The following is a 12322-nucleotide window of genomic DNA, read 5'->3' on the forward strand; positions in this document are numbered from 1 at the left end:
GGATAATCCGACAGTCTGTACGCTCCATCTGACAATTGTTGACGAAATTTTCGACAACACATTTTGGCTGTGCATGCTCTTAAATTGTCCGACAACAAATGTTCTCCGTCGGATTATCCGATCGTGTGTACACAAATCCGTCGGACTAAAATTCATATTATTATTATTATCAGGTACTTATATAGCACCGTCAATTTAAGCAGCGTTTTACATATACATTGTACATTCAGATCAGTCCCTACCCTCAAGGAGCTTACAACCTAAGGTCCCTAACTTTTATTCATACATATACTAGGGCCAATTTAGACAGCATCTGATTAACCTACCAGCGTGTCTTTAGAGTGTGGGAGGAAACCAGCGTACCCAGAGGAAACCCACACAGGCATAGGGAGAACATGCAAACTCCAGGCAGACTATTACAAGGGATATTTACACTCCTTGTAATAGGAATGAAAATGAACTTTAAAAAAAAATAAAAAATAATAAAGCATCAAAATATAAAAGGAAAATAAAATTAAAGCATCCCTGTCCCTGCGTGCTTGCTCACAGAAGCAAATGCATAGGTAGGTTGCACCCGCATATGTAAAGGGTGTTCAAAACACACATGTCAGGTATCACTACCAAGCATTCTAGCACACTAACTCTTCTGTAACACTAATCAGGTAACCTGTAAAAAATAAATAAAGCGTCGCCTATGGGGATTTTTAGGTACCGAAGTTTGGAGCCATTCCACGAAAGTGCGCAATTTTTTTAAGTGTGACATGTTAGGTATCTATTTACTCAGCATAATATCATCTTTCACACTATGCAAACAAATTTGGCTAACTTTACTGTTTTTTTTTTTAATGCATGAAAAATTTCTGCGCACATACCTTGCGAGATAAAAGCTTGCAACAACCACCATTTTATTCCCTGGGGTCTCTGCTAAAAAAAATAAAAAACATATATAAAATAACTAATAACTAACTAATAATAACGTAACTATTACTAACTATTAAATTATAGGTATTGGAATTTGCTTTCAAATTTGGCTTTTAGTGAACGTAACAAATTGGAATTATCTGAAATAATGAATTGTGGGCCAGATCCTCAAAAGGGATACGCCGGCGTATCTACTGATACGCCGTTGTATCCCTGTTTCTATCTTTGGAACTGATCCACAGAATCAGTTTCCAAAAGATAGGCAGAAGATCCGACATATGTAAGGGACTTACACTGCCGGATCTTAGGATGCAGTACCGCATCCGCCGCTGGGGGCATTTCGAGCCGAAATGCCGCTTCAAGTATGCAAATTAGCACTTACGGAGATCCACAAAGCTTTTACGCTTCGTTTTTTCTCCGTAAGTATTAAGTTGCATGTGTAAAATTAGGGCTGCTTTTACAAAGTGTAAACTGTTTACACCTTGTAAAAGTAGACCCTTCTTACCCGCAACGCTGTTTTGTTTTTTTTTTTAAATATTTTTTTTTCCGCCGTATCTTTTTTTTTTCCCGAAGCAACTTTTTTGACCCAGCGCGATTCACGAAGCTCGGCGTAACGTAATTTCGCGCTATGCACGTCAGGAAAATGACGTCACGAGCATGCGCAGTACGTCCGGCGCGGGAGTGCGCCTAATTTAAATGGGACTCGCCCCCATTTGAATAGGAACGCCTTGCACCGGCGGAATTTAAGTTACACACCCGAAAATTTCTAGGTAAGTGCTTTGTGGATCGGGCACTTAGGTAGAAATTTTCCGGCAGTGTAACTTAAATGGGAAAAGATAAGTTACGGCGGCTGGCTGTGGATCTGGCCCAGTGTATCTAAACAAATGGAATGGAACAAATTAATAATAAATAAAAATAATAATAAAAAAAAATGTTTTATTATTTTTATTATTAATTTGTTCTGCTCCATTTGTTTACATGCAGCATTCATTATTTTGGATCATTCGTAACTTCAAATAAATTAGTATTCGTTGCGTTCAGCCAAATTCGAAAGGAAATTCCAATAAATATTATTTAATAGTACGTTATTATTAGTTAATTAGCTGTTCTTTAAAATGTATTATTAAAAGTTATTATTAGTTAGTTGTTCTTTAAAATTTTCCGACCTTCTTTCTTATTTTCAGATTTTCACATTTATGAATTTAAGAATTTAAGAATTTACGAATTACGATCATAACGAATGTTATAGAGTATATTATCAACTGTAAATCCATTCTGTCTTGTGTCTTCTATTTCATAGTTCTTGTTTAGAACGTGTTCATTTCTAAGTGTTGAACTTTAAATTACCTCTGCTTTATGACAAGTACTTGTACACAGGTGTTCTCGAAAATGTATTTAGATAGTTCATTGTAAGTTCACTAATTAGACAGGAAACATTCTGAGAGTGGTTGAAATATAAATCTCAGAAGATAAGATACGTAAAAAGTAAAAACCTCTCATAACAGGTGGTTTGAAATAATTAGGCGGTTTGGGAAAGTTATATTCAGTACATTGATTAAGTTTGATAGGGTCAAGCAGAGGTCTACTTGTGCCTCATTACAACTGTTAAAATACAGTTTTCAATGTGTATATTAATAGTTAGAACTTGTTGTGTTTGGGCCAGATGTATCTTTGTGTTATCCTTATATCTTTGGAGATGATGATGTCTTTCTATCTTATCTTTCTGTCTAGTTGTCAAGGCTAATTAGATGGGGTTGTTTGTCTTTAGAGTTTTGTGCACCTGCTGAGATTAGATGAATACTGTTGTCTTATCTGATTTTCTAGGCACCTGCCGAAACTCGTAAGATAATTCATATTTTTTTTAAACCTGCTTGTCCCTTAGAAACCCAGGAGTAAGTCTAACCCTCCCCTCTTGTTTTCTCCTTTTTAAGCTGTATCCTGTAATAAAGCTTCAGACTTGCTTTGCACATTGCCTGTGTGTGTGTGTCATTGAGGTCTCCAGAATTCTGAATTGCGGTCGCAGTTGATTTACCAAGATAAGAGGGTGGTCGGCTGTCCAGTAATATATCCTTTTTACAACGCATGACCCCAAAAAAAAAAAAACAATTAAAGGAAAATGAAAACAAACACATTTTCCGGAAGTGCACTTGTCTATGCAGAACATTCACTACAGAAAGAAGAGGAAGATGCTGTCATGAGCTCTGTCTTGTTCAAGGAGGTCACTAAAGAAAATATTTAAAAGGCATTCTGTGAATGGTGGAGATGCCTAGCAGTAAGTAAGCTTCAGTAGCTGTGTACAAAGGGCCCCTCCAAAAACTGTGCCAGCAATAAGTGCAATCAGCAGAGCTTCCCATGATTTCAGCAATTAGTATGCAGTGTGGGCTAAAGAGCCAATTAGACAGAGACATCTGTCAAGTGTGGCTGGCCCCTTACCTCCTGGAGTCCTGCACACAGCAGTACAGAGACCTGCCAGTCACACAGGGCCCCTCTGGGAGTTCTTGACATGGCTGGCGTCACTGTACAGGGCTGCATCGCTCAGGATGGAGGTATGCAACTTTGTGTTTTTCACTCTCTGAGTGGGAACCTGGGGGGGAAAGGTGGTGGTGGGAGACCTGTCGCAAGGCCATTTTCCATGCAATTAGTATGCAGTGTGGGCTAAAGAGACAATTAGGGGGGGCGGAGCCGGCAAGCGAGGAGTATGGCCACGTAGATACACAGCTCCCGGCCACGCGAACATACCGGAGCTTTTCACAGCAACACAGGGCACCGATCGATGGCGATTTTGCATCTCCTCAGGCAGGGGGACACTGCATGACAAAGAAGAGAAAGGAGAGAACTGCACCTGGTAAGATGATGGACTTCTTTCTCTCTGTCTGACCGCTACAGCCGTCAAGATGGTGCCGACAGCGTGCAGAGCCCCTCTCTCCTCCACACCCAGAAAGCTTGTTCAGGCTGGATGGCTGGCACATATCCCCAGCAAGGCTCCGCTCAGAAGCTGCCAGCCTCACAGGCATCCTCTAGTGCCAATAGCCCAGCTAAAACCTAGCAGAGGGTGTCACAACACACATTCTCAGTGTAATCGTCTCTCTCTTGTTGCCGTATTGCGTTTCACGCTGGAACGCATACAGCGACTGCGCAATGACGTCATGATGATGCAAGAGTATTTGCACATGTATATGACAGCTATGCTGACCAATGTAATAATGGCCATGAAGAAGAAATAAAAAGAACATTGGCCAAATTAATGAATCTCAAAGACCGATCATGCTGCAATAACATCAAATTTTGCAGCATACCCGAAACAATTACACAACTACTACTGCACAACTTCCTTCAACTACTATCTGAACTGCTACCATCACCATCAGATATAGAGCTCCATATAGATAGGGCTCACAGAATCCTTAAGCCTTTATACCTTTCTGACACCACCCCGAGGGATGTCCTTGTACGTATATATTTTTATACCACCAAGAAAAAATCCATGGCAGCTGCTCGCGCCAAACTAGCGCTATCAGAAAAATCCCACGTGGGGTTTGGAACTGGAGGATTAATGAATCCATAATTAAAGACCCAGACTATGAGGAGAGGATACGTCAGGAAATAGTCGCATTCTTTGAAAGGAACAATGACGATAAAACATCCCCACTTTGTAAGTGGGAAGCACATAAGTGTTACCTGAGGGGAATACTTATTTCAATGGGTGCCCATAGGAAGAGAAAATTAGGAGCAAAATTGGATACCTTGCTGGGGGAAATTAAGATAGCGGAAAATGAACATAAAAAAGAGCAAAAAATAACAAATGAGGATAGACTGACATCCCTTAGAGAGAAGCTTAATCTATTATTGATGGACAAGGCGAAAGCCAAGCTTAATAGATGCAGAAGGGCGTACTATGAGTTTGGCAACAAACCCACCAAGATGCTAGCAAACGCGCTGAGAGACTCAAGAGCCAAAAAACACATAGATAAAATAAAAACACAGGGAGACAATTTAGTGAACTCCTCACAATCAATTGCGAAAGCATTCAGAGAATATTACAAAGGATTGTACCAATTAAATAACCAACCAACAGCTGAGGAAAGACAGAAGAGAGAAGAGAAAATGAAAGAATACCTAGAGAAGTCAGGGATGCCCAAAATTTCAAAGGAAAGTATAGGGAGTATGGAGACCCCGATTACATTAGAAGAATGCCAAGAGGCAATAAAGGAAATGAAACCAGGTAAATCACCAGGGCCGGATGGCTACACGCTATTATATTACAAAACATTTCAAGATAAATTAATACCGAAATTCCTAGACGCCTTCAATTCACTGAAAGAAAGAGCCCCGATGAGACGAGAAACAGTAGAAGCCCATATAGCGGTTATCGATAAAGAGGGAAAAGATCCGTCAATATGTGCGAGCTACCGACCGATATCTTTGCTGAATATAGATTTAAAAATATTCTCAAAGATAATCGCTAACAGACTAGTAAGATATATCCCCTCTCTCATACACCCAGACCAGGTAGGGTTTGTCCCTGGAAGGGAAGGGAGAGAGAACACGCACAGAGTGCTAAGTACCATCTACCTGGCCCAATTTTATCATATGCCAGTAGCACTTATTTCAACAGACGCGGAGAAAGCCTTCGACAGGGTGGACTGGATTTTTTTGAACGCAACATTGAAATTTATAGGCCTAGGGGTGGGCATGCAGAACTGGATTTCCAGCCTCTACTCATGCCCTTCTGCTAGAGTGAAGGTAAATGAGGCTCTTTCGGACCCATTCCCAATTTGGAACGGGACTAGACAAGGTTGCCCGCTTTCTCCGATCATTTTTATCCTAACACTGGAGCCTCTACTGAGGACAATCCGATCAAATCCAGATATAAGAGGTTTTCGGATCAAAGGAAATGAGTATAAAGTTGCGGCTTTCGCAGATGATCTGTTGTTCTCAGTGGTGGCTCCAGAATTATCATTGCCCCCCTTGATGAAGGAGATAGGGGAATTTGGAGACCTCTCCAATTTCAAGGTCAACTATGGCAAATCAGAGGCGATGGGGATAGAAGTAAACAAACGAATAAAAGATCAACTAATAGAGAATTTCCCGTTTAAATGGTCAGATTCCCACATATTGTACTTAGGGACAAAAATATCAAAAAACCTAAACAGAATTTTTGAACTAAACTTTGCTCCGATAGCAAGGCAAATTAAATCTGATTTCACGAGATGGGAAAAGGAGACCTACTCTTGGTTTGGGCGGATTAGCATCCTAAAAATGAATGTGTTACCAAGACTACTGTACCTATTCCAGACCCTGCCAGTAAAGATCCCTTCGAGCTTTCTGAAGGACCTAAGATCTAGGTTCGCGAAGTTCATATGGGCAGGAAAAACGGCGAGATTACGTAGGGAAATTTTAACATTACCCAAGGAGAGGGGAGGAGTGGGCTTCCCGGATCCAGTGGGATACTATGAGGCATCACATATGTTCAGGGTGGTTGAATGGTGTAACCGGGAAAACCACAGACCATCGATGTCTCTAGAGCAAAAAATCACAAATATTCCCCTTGAAGGCATGGTCTGGATACAAGAAATAGAAATTCCAGGGGAGGTTAAGAAACATCCTACAGTAGGCGCAACTCTACGTGTCATGAAAAACTTTTTCAAGAAAAATAAGCTAGCGACATACCCAAGCCCACTGACCCCGGTACTAGGAAACCCTAAATTTCAAATAGGACTCTTAGACCCTTACTTTAAGATAGTAAAACGTTTAGGCTGGAGTAGAGTAATACACTTTGAGGGAGATATTTCAAGGGCAAGAAGAGAGGAAAGGGACGAGGCAATAAAAAAAGAACTAGATGTAATGAGACAAAATCAACTAAAGACGGCTATTAAAGCATTAAAACTAGGACCGCTCAGAGATCTCACAGGATTCGAGGAAATATGTCTGAAGGGAGAGGAGTTGAGACATGGTCTTTCAGTGATGTATAGCATCTGGGTGGAGATGGGAGCACCAAAGGACTTACCGTTCATACGTACCTGGGAGGTCGAGTTTTCAGAGAATCAGATAAAAAAGATTTTTGACTTTACACATAAAGCCTCATTGGCGACCAGATACCAAGAGGGAGGGTATAAAATCCTTACCAGATGGTATAAAACGCCCGTAGCACTAAACCGGATATTTCCGGAAGTTTCAAATAGATGTTGGCGATGTGGTAAGGAGGAGGGCACAATGCTACATGTTTTCTGGTCGTGTGTAAAGCTAAAAGACTTTTGGAAAACGGTCAGGGATACAGTTAAAGATATCTTGGAGGTGGATTTGGGAGATAGCCCGGCCACATACCTTTTATTGGATATACCAATTTCGTTGGCCAGGTTCAAAAGGTCCCTGATCAGACACCTATTGGTGGCAGCAAGGGCATGTATCCCAATTCTATGGAAAAGTGTAAACACCCCAAATAAACAACAATGGTTAGGTAGAATATCGGAAATCCAACAGATGGAGAAACTTACCATGGGCATAAGAGAGCAAGAGGATAAGTACAGAATGACATGGACTCCCTATATAAGATATAGAGAGAGAGACCCGTGAAGGAAGGGGGAGGGGAGTGGGGGGGCACTGGCGACAATAACCTGGAGAGAATCGTCTTTTTTTTTTGGGGGGGAGAGGGGGAAGGGGGGATGGGAGGTATATGTATGGGTTATTCAGGAACTATAGTTACTACTATAAACACTTACAGAAAGAATGTAAGAAAAAGAGAAGTGGAATGTTTTTAGTTATGTTGTAACATACAGAAGGCATATTTGTGTGTAAATGAATTAACAGGATGTGGATAACCTTGAAAAAAATAATAAAATAAAGAATTTAAAAAAAAAAGAAAAATCCCACGTGGTACTACTGTATGCTGACCTCTCTGCTGCCACTCTTAACAATGGGCAGTAATTTCTCACCGTAACCAAAGTCCTACACAACCGAAAGATCACCTTCCAATCTTACCCATGGAATGGAAACAGCGCCCAGAGGCGATTCAGTTCGCATTACAAGTTTTTCACTCACTCACTCACTTCCAATGGGGATGGCCTACTAAACTCATCATTACACACCAAGGCAAGAAGCATGTGGTGCATTCACTCAATAAAGGAATTCAACCCCTGAAAGAGTGGAACATTATGTCTCTGGACATCCCACTTCCTGGCAAAGCTCCCCCTGTTAAAATCCCCATGGAATGGTCTTAATAAAGGCGGTAGCATCCCTTCATTACCTTGCTCAGATCTCTGTGCTTTCTGAAATTAAGAACTCTCTTTGTACAGAAGATACCTCCTCCCCAAATCGATTCCACACTCCTTGATCAACTACATTCTCCGATCACCAAGCCAGAAATTCACAAAACAATCTCCTTATTTGCCAATTGGAAAGCCCCCGGCCCAGACGGGTATACCCCCGAGTTCTTCAAACTCACAGCACAAACCAAACGATTCTCCAGGGTGGGGATTACCTCCCATCAGGATACCAAGCCCAGATAAAGCTCATAGCCAAAAAGGTAAAGATCCCTCTGAATCCAGATCCTACAGACAAATCTCACTACTCAACCTATACTCTAATATCCTTTCCAAGATCCTTATCTACCCGACTCAGACTGGCTTCACCCAAGGCTGATCCGCCTCCTCCAATATCTGCAAAGTCCTCACGGTCCTCAAATATGCCAAGTCTAACACAGTAAAGACATAGCCATAATCTCCCTTGTGGAGAAAGCCTTTGGCAATGTTAGCTTTCCCTGGTTGTCTTCCGTCCTGCAGGATCTCGTTTTTGCAGGTCCCTTCCTCCACTTAATTGATACAATGTATGCAGCCACAACAGCAAACTTCATAGCAGCTGGCCTTAACTCAAAAACTGTAAAACTATATAAAGGCACCAGACAGAGATGCCGCTTTTCCCACTACTATTCAATATGGCCCTTGAACCACTTTCCTGTTACCTCCTCTCCCACCCTTCCCTACATGGAGTCCAAATAGGTCAACATGAACTCCGCCTAGCCCTATTTGCAGATGACATACTCAATTTCTCCTCTAACCCTGCTTCTGACATGCTTCTCATTCAGGAGGTTTTCACTGAGTTTAGGGGACTTTCAGATCTATGTATCAATTTCATCAAAAGCGAGATCCTTCCTCTGTTTCATTTTAGAACCCCCTAATGGACTACCCCTTCCATCTTTTCTGTAGCAAATACAGTTGCAATAAAAAGTATGTGAACCCCTTTGGAATTATATGGATTTCTGCACAAATTGGTCATAAAATGTGATCTGATCTTCATCTAAGTCACAACAATAGACAGTCACAGTCTGCTTAAACTAATAACACACAAATAATTAAATGTTACCATGTTTTTATTGAACACACCATGTAAACATTCACAGTGCAGGTGGGAAAAGTATGTGAACCCTTAGACTAATGACATCTCCAAGAGCTAATTGGAGTGAAGTGTCAGCCAACTGGAGTCCTATCAATGAGATGAGATTGGAGGTGTTGGTTACAGCTGTCCTACCCTATAAAAAACACACACCAGTTCTGGGTTTGATTTTCACAAGAAGCATTGCCTGATGTGAATGATGCCTCGCACAAAAGAGCTCTCAGAAGACCTATGATTAAGAATTGTTGACTTGCATAAAGCTGGAAAGGGTTATAAAAGTACCTTCAAAAGCCTTGCTGTTCATCAGTCCACAGTAAGACAAATTGTCTATAAATGAGAAAGCTCAGCACTGCTGCTACTCTCCCTAGGAGTGGTTGTCCTGTAAAGATGACTGCAAGAGCACAACGCAGACAGATGGCCTTAATGCTCAATTAGGTGAAAAAGAATCCTAGAGTGTCAGCTAAAGACTTACAAAAGTCTCTGGTATATGCTAACATCCTTGTTAGCGAATCTACGATATGTAAAACACTAAACAAGAATGGATTTCATGAGAGGATACTACAGTGGAAGCCACTGCTGTCCAAAAAAATTCTGCCTGTGAGGCCTCGTACACACGACCGTTTTCCTCGACATAATCTATCAAGAAACTAGGTGGTAGAGCTTTTTTGCAGAGGAAAACGGTCGTGTGTATGTTTTTCATCGAGAAAACTGTCGAAGAACTCTTTTTCCTCAACGGGAGTCTCAATTTCCTCATTGTGTTCCTTGTCGGGCTGGTTTTCGACGAGAAACACATTCGTGTGTATGCTTAAAAACCTGCACATGCTCAGAAGGGTGGCGCCAGTGGAATCAAACTTCCCCTTTATAGTGCCGTCGTACGTGTTTTACGTCACCGCGTTTGAGAACGACGAGATTTTGTCTTGACAGTGTGTACGCAAAGAAAGCTTGTCAAGTTTCTCGACAAGCCTAACAAGGAACTCGTCGAGGAAAACGATGTTTCATTTACGACGAGTTCCTCGGTCGTGTGTACGAGGCCTAAGAGCATATGCCTGTAAACTCCCGAAAAAGCCATAGGGCCAGATTCACGTAGGAGAGCGTATATTTAGTTGGGCGTAGCGTATCCTATTTACGCTATGCCGCCGCAACTTAGACAGGCAAGTGCAGTATTTACAAAGCATTTGCTCCGTAAGTTGCGGCGGCATAGCGTAAATCGGCCGGCGTAAGCCCGCCTAATTCAAATGTGGAAGATACGCCAGGCCCAATGCCTGTGACGTGAACGCAACCTATGCACAGCCCCATTCACGTACGACTTACATAAACGACGTAAAAAGATACGCTTGCTGACGTCCATACTTTGCTTTGGCTACGCCTCATATAGCAGGGGTAACTTTACGCCGGACGTAAGCCTAACGTAAACGGTGTAGCGGGTGCAAGTATGTTCGTGAATCGGCGTATCTACCTAATTTACATATTCGACATGTAAATCTACGGAAGCGCCCCTTGCAGCCAGCGTAAATATGCACCCAAGATACGATGGCGTAGGAGACTTACACCGCTTGTATCTTGGCCAAATCTATGCGTAACTGATTCTAAGAATCAGGCACATAGATACGACGGCTCACATTCGGACTTACGACGGCGTACATGGAGATACGCCGTCGTAAGTCCACTGTGAATCTGGCCCATAGTGTGCATGGACACATTGGCTAACATGGAGGGGAGTTTCCAGGCAGAAAAAAAGAAAAGCTCAAAAAAGCTCAATAGCCTGTAGGTGCGACTGATTGAGCTTCTTTGAGCTGCAGTGAGCATGAGCCCTTAAATGCTTCACTAACTCTGCTGTTAGTTTATTTCAAGCATTATTTATATCAAGTATTTATAAAAAAAGATAATTCCTAACAGTTTTCTAACCCCTTGTATGAGGAGATGTACTTTTTACTTGAGGTATCAAAGCCCTGCCGTTATCAAAATTATTTTCTGCACATAGTTACAAAGTGTAGAATAAGGTATGGGAAGTCAGTAACAGGTAAGGGATCAGCTACAGGTTACTAGTCCTTTGTTCTTTGTTTTGCAATTTGAGCAACACTTCTGCAATTCAGCCTCCATTTCAAATGATGTTTTAACTTACTGCTAACACATAGTTAAGAAATTGTCTGCTGAAAAGAAAAAAAAAAAGCTACAAATAATTTCTTCATTAACACAATTGATCCCATGGAAATATTGCTAAGCCATTATTACTCCCAGTGGTTGCATGCAATTTATTTTGCATATATAAAAAAGACACTGTACTTTATATAATCAGACAAAGCACCTAAGACGAAATATGGTCCTGCTAAATTTCATTTGATCTTTATCTGTTGCTATTGCTGTTGTTGTAATTAACCAGTGGTTATTGGAAAACATGTGCAATGTTTAGATTTAGAATACTAAAACTCAAGTCAATTATTTTTTTCATTTTGTTAATTTTATATTTTATTTTATTTATATTATTTTATTTTGCAAACTTGAACAATATTTACACATTTTTACTACTTGAGAATCCTTAACATTATGCAACTATTGCTAGCCAACAAGTTATGCCGCGTTCACACAATCGTTTTTCATGACGAGAAAAATGCAGTTTTTTAAAATGGTCATTAAAAACGATCGTGTGTAGGCTCTAGAGCATTTTTCTCAACGTGAAAAATGGGCATTAAAAATTAAGAACATGCTCAAATTTTTCTCAACGTTTTTCACGTTGTGAAAAACGGTCGTGTGTAGGCTTTAACGACAGCAAGAAAACACACATTTTCAGAAGCAAGTTATGAGACAGGAGTGCTCGTTCTGGTAAAACTAGCGTTTGTAATGGAGATAGCACGTTTGTCACGCTGTAACAGACTGAAAAGCGTGAATCATCTCTCACCAAACTTTTACTTACACAAAATCCGCAAAAGCAGCCCAAAGAGTGGCGCCATCTGAATGGAACTTCCCCTTTATAGTGCCGTCGTACGTGTTGTACGTCACCGCGCTTTGCTCGACC

Source organism: Rana temporaria, chromosome 3 (genome assembly GCF_905171775.1).
Source record: "Rana temporaria chromosome 3, aRanTem1.1, whole genome shotgun sequence".
In the NCBI taxonomy this organism is placed as follows: Eukaryota; Metazoa; Chordata; class Amphibia; order Anura; family Ranidae; genus Rana; species Rana temporaria.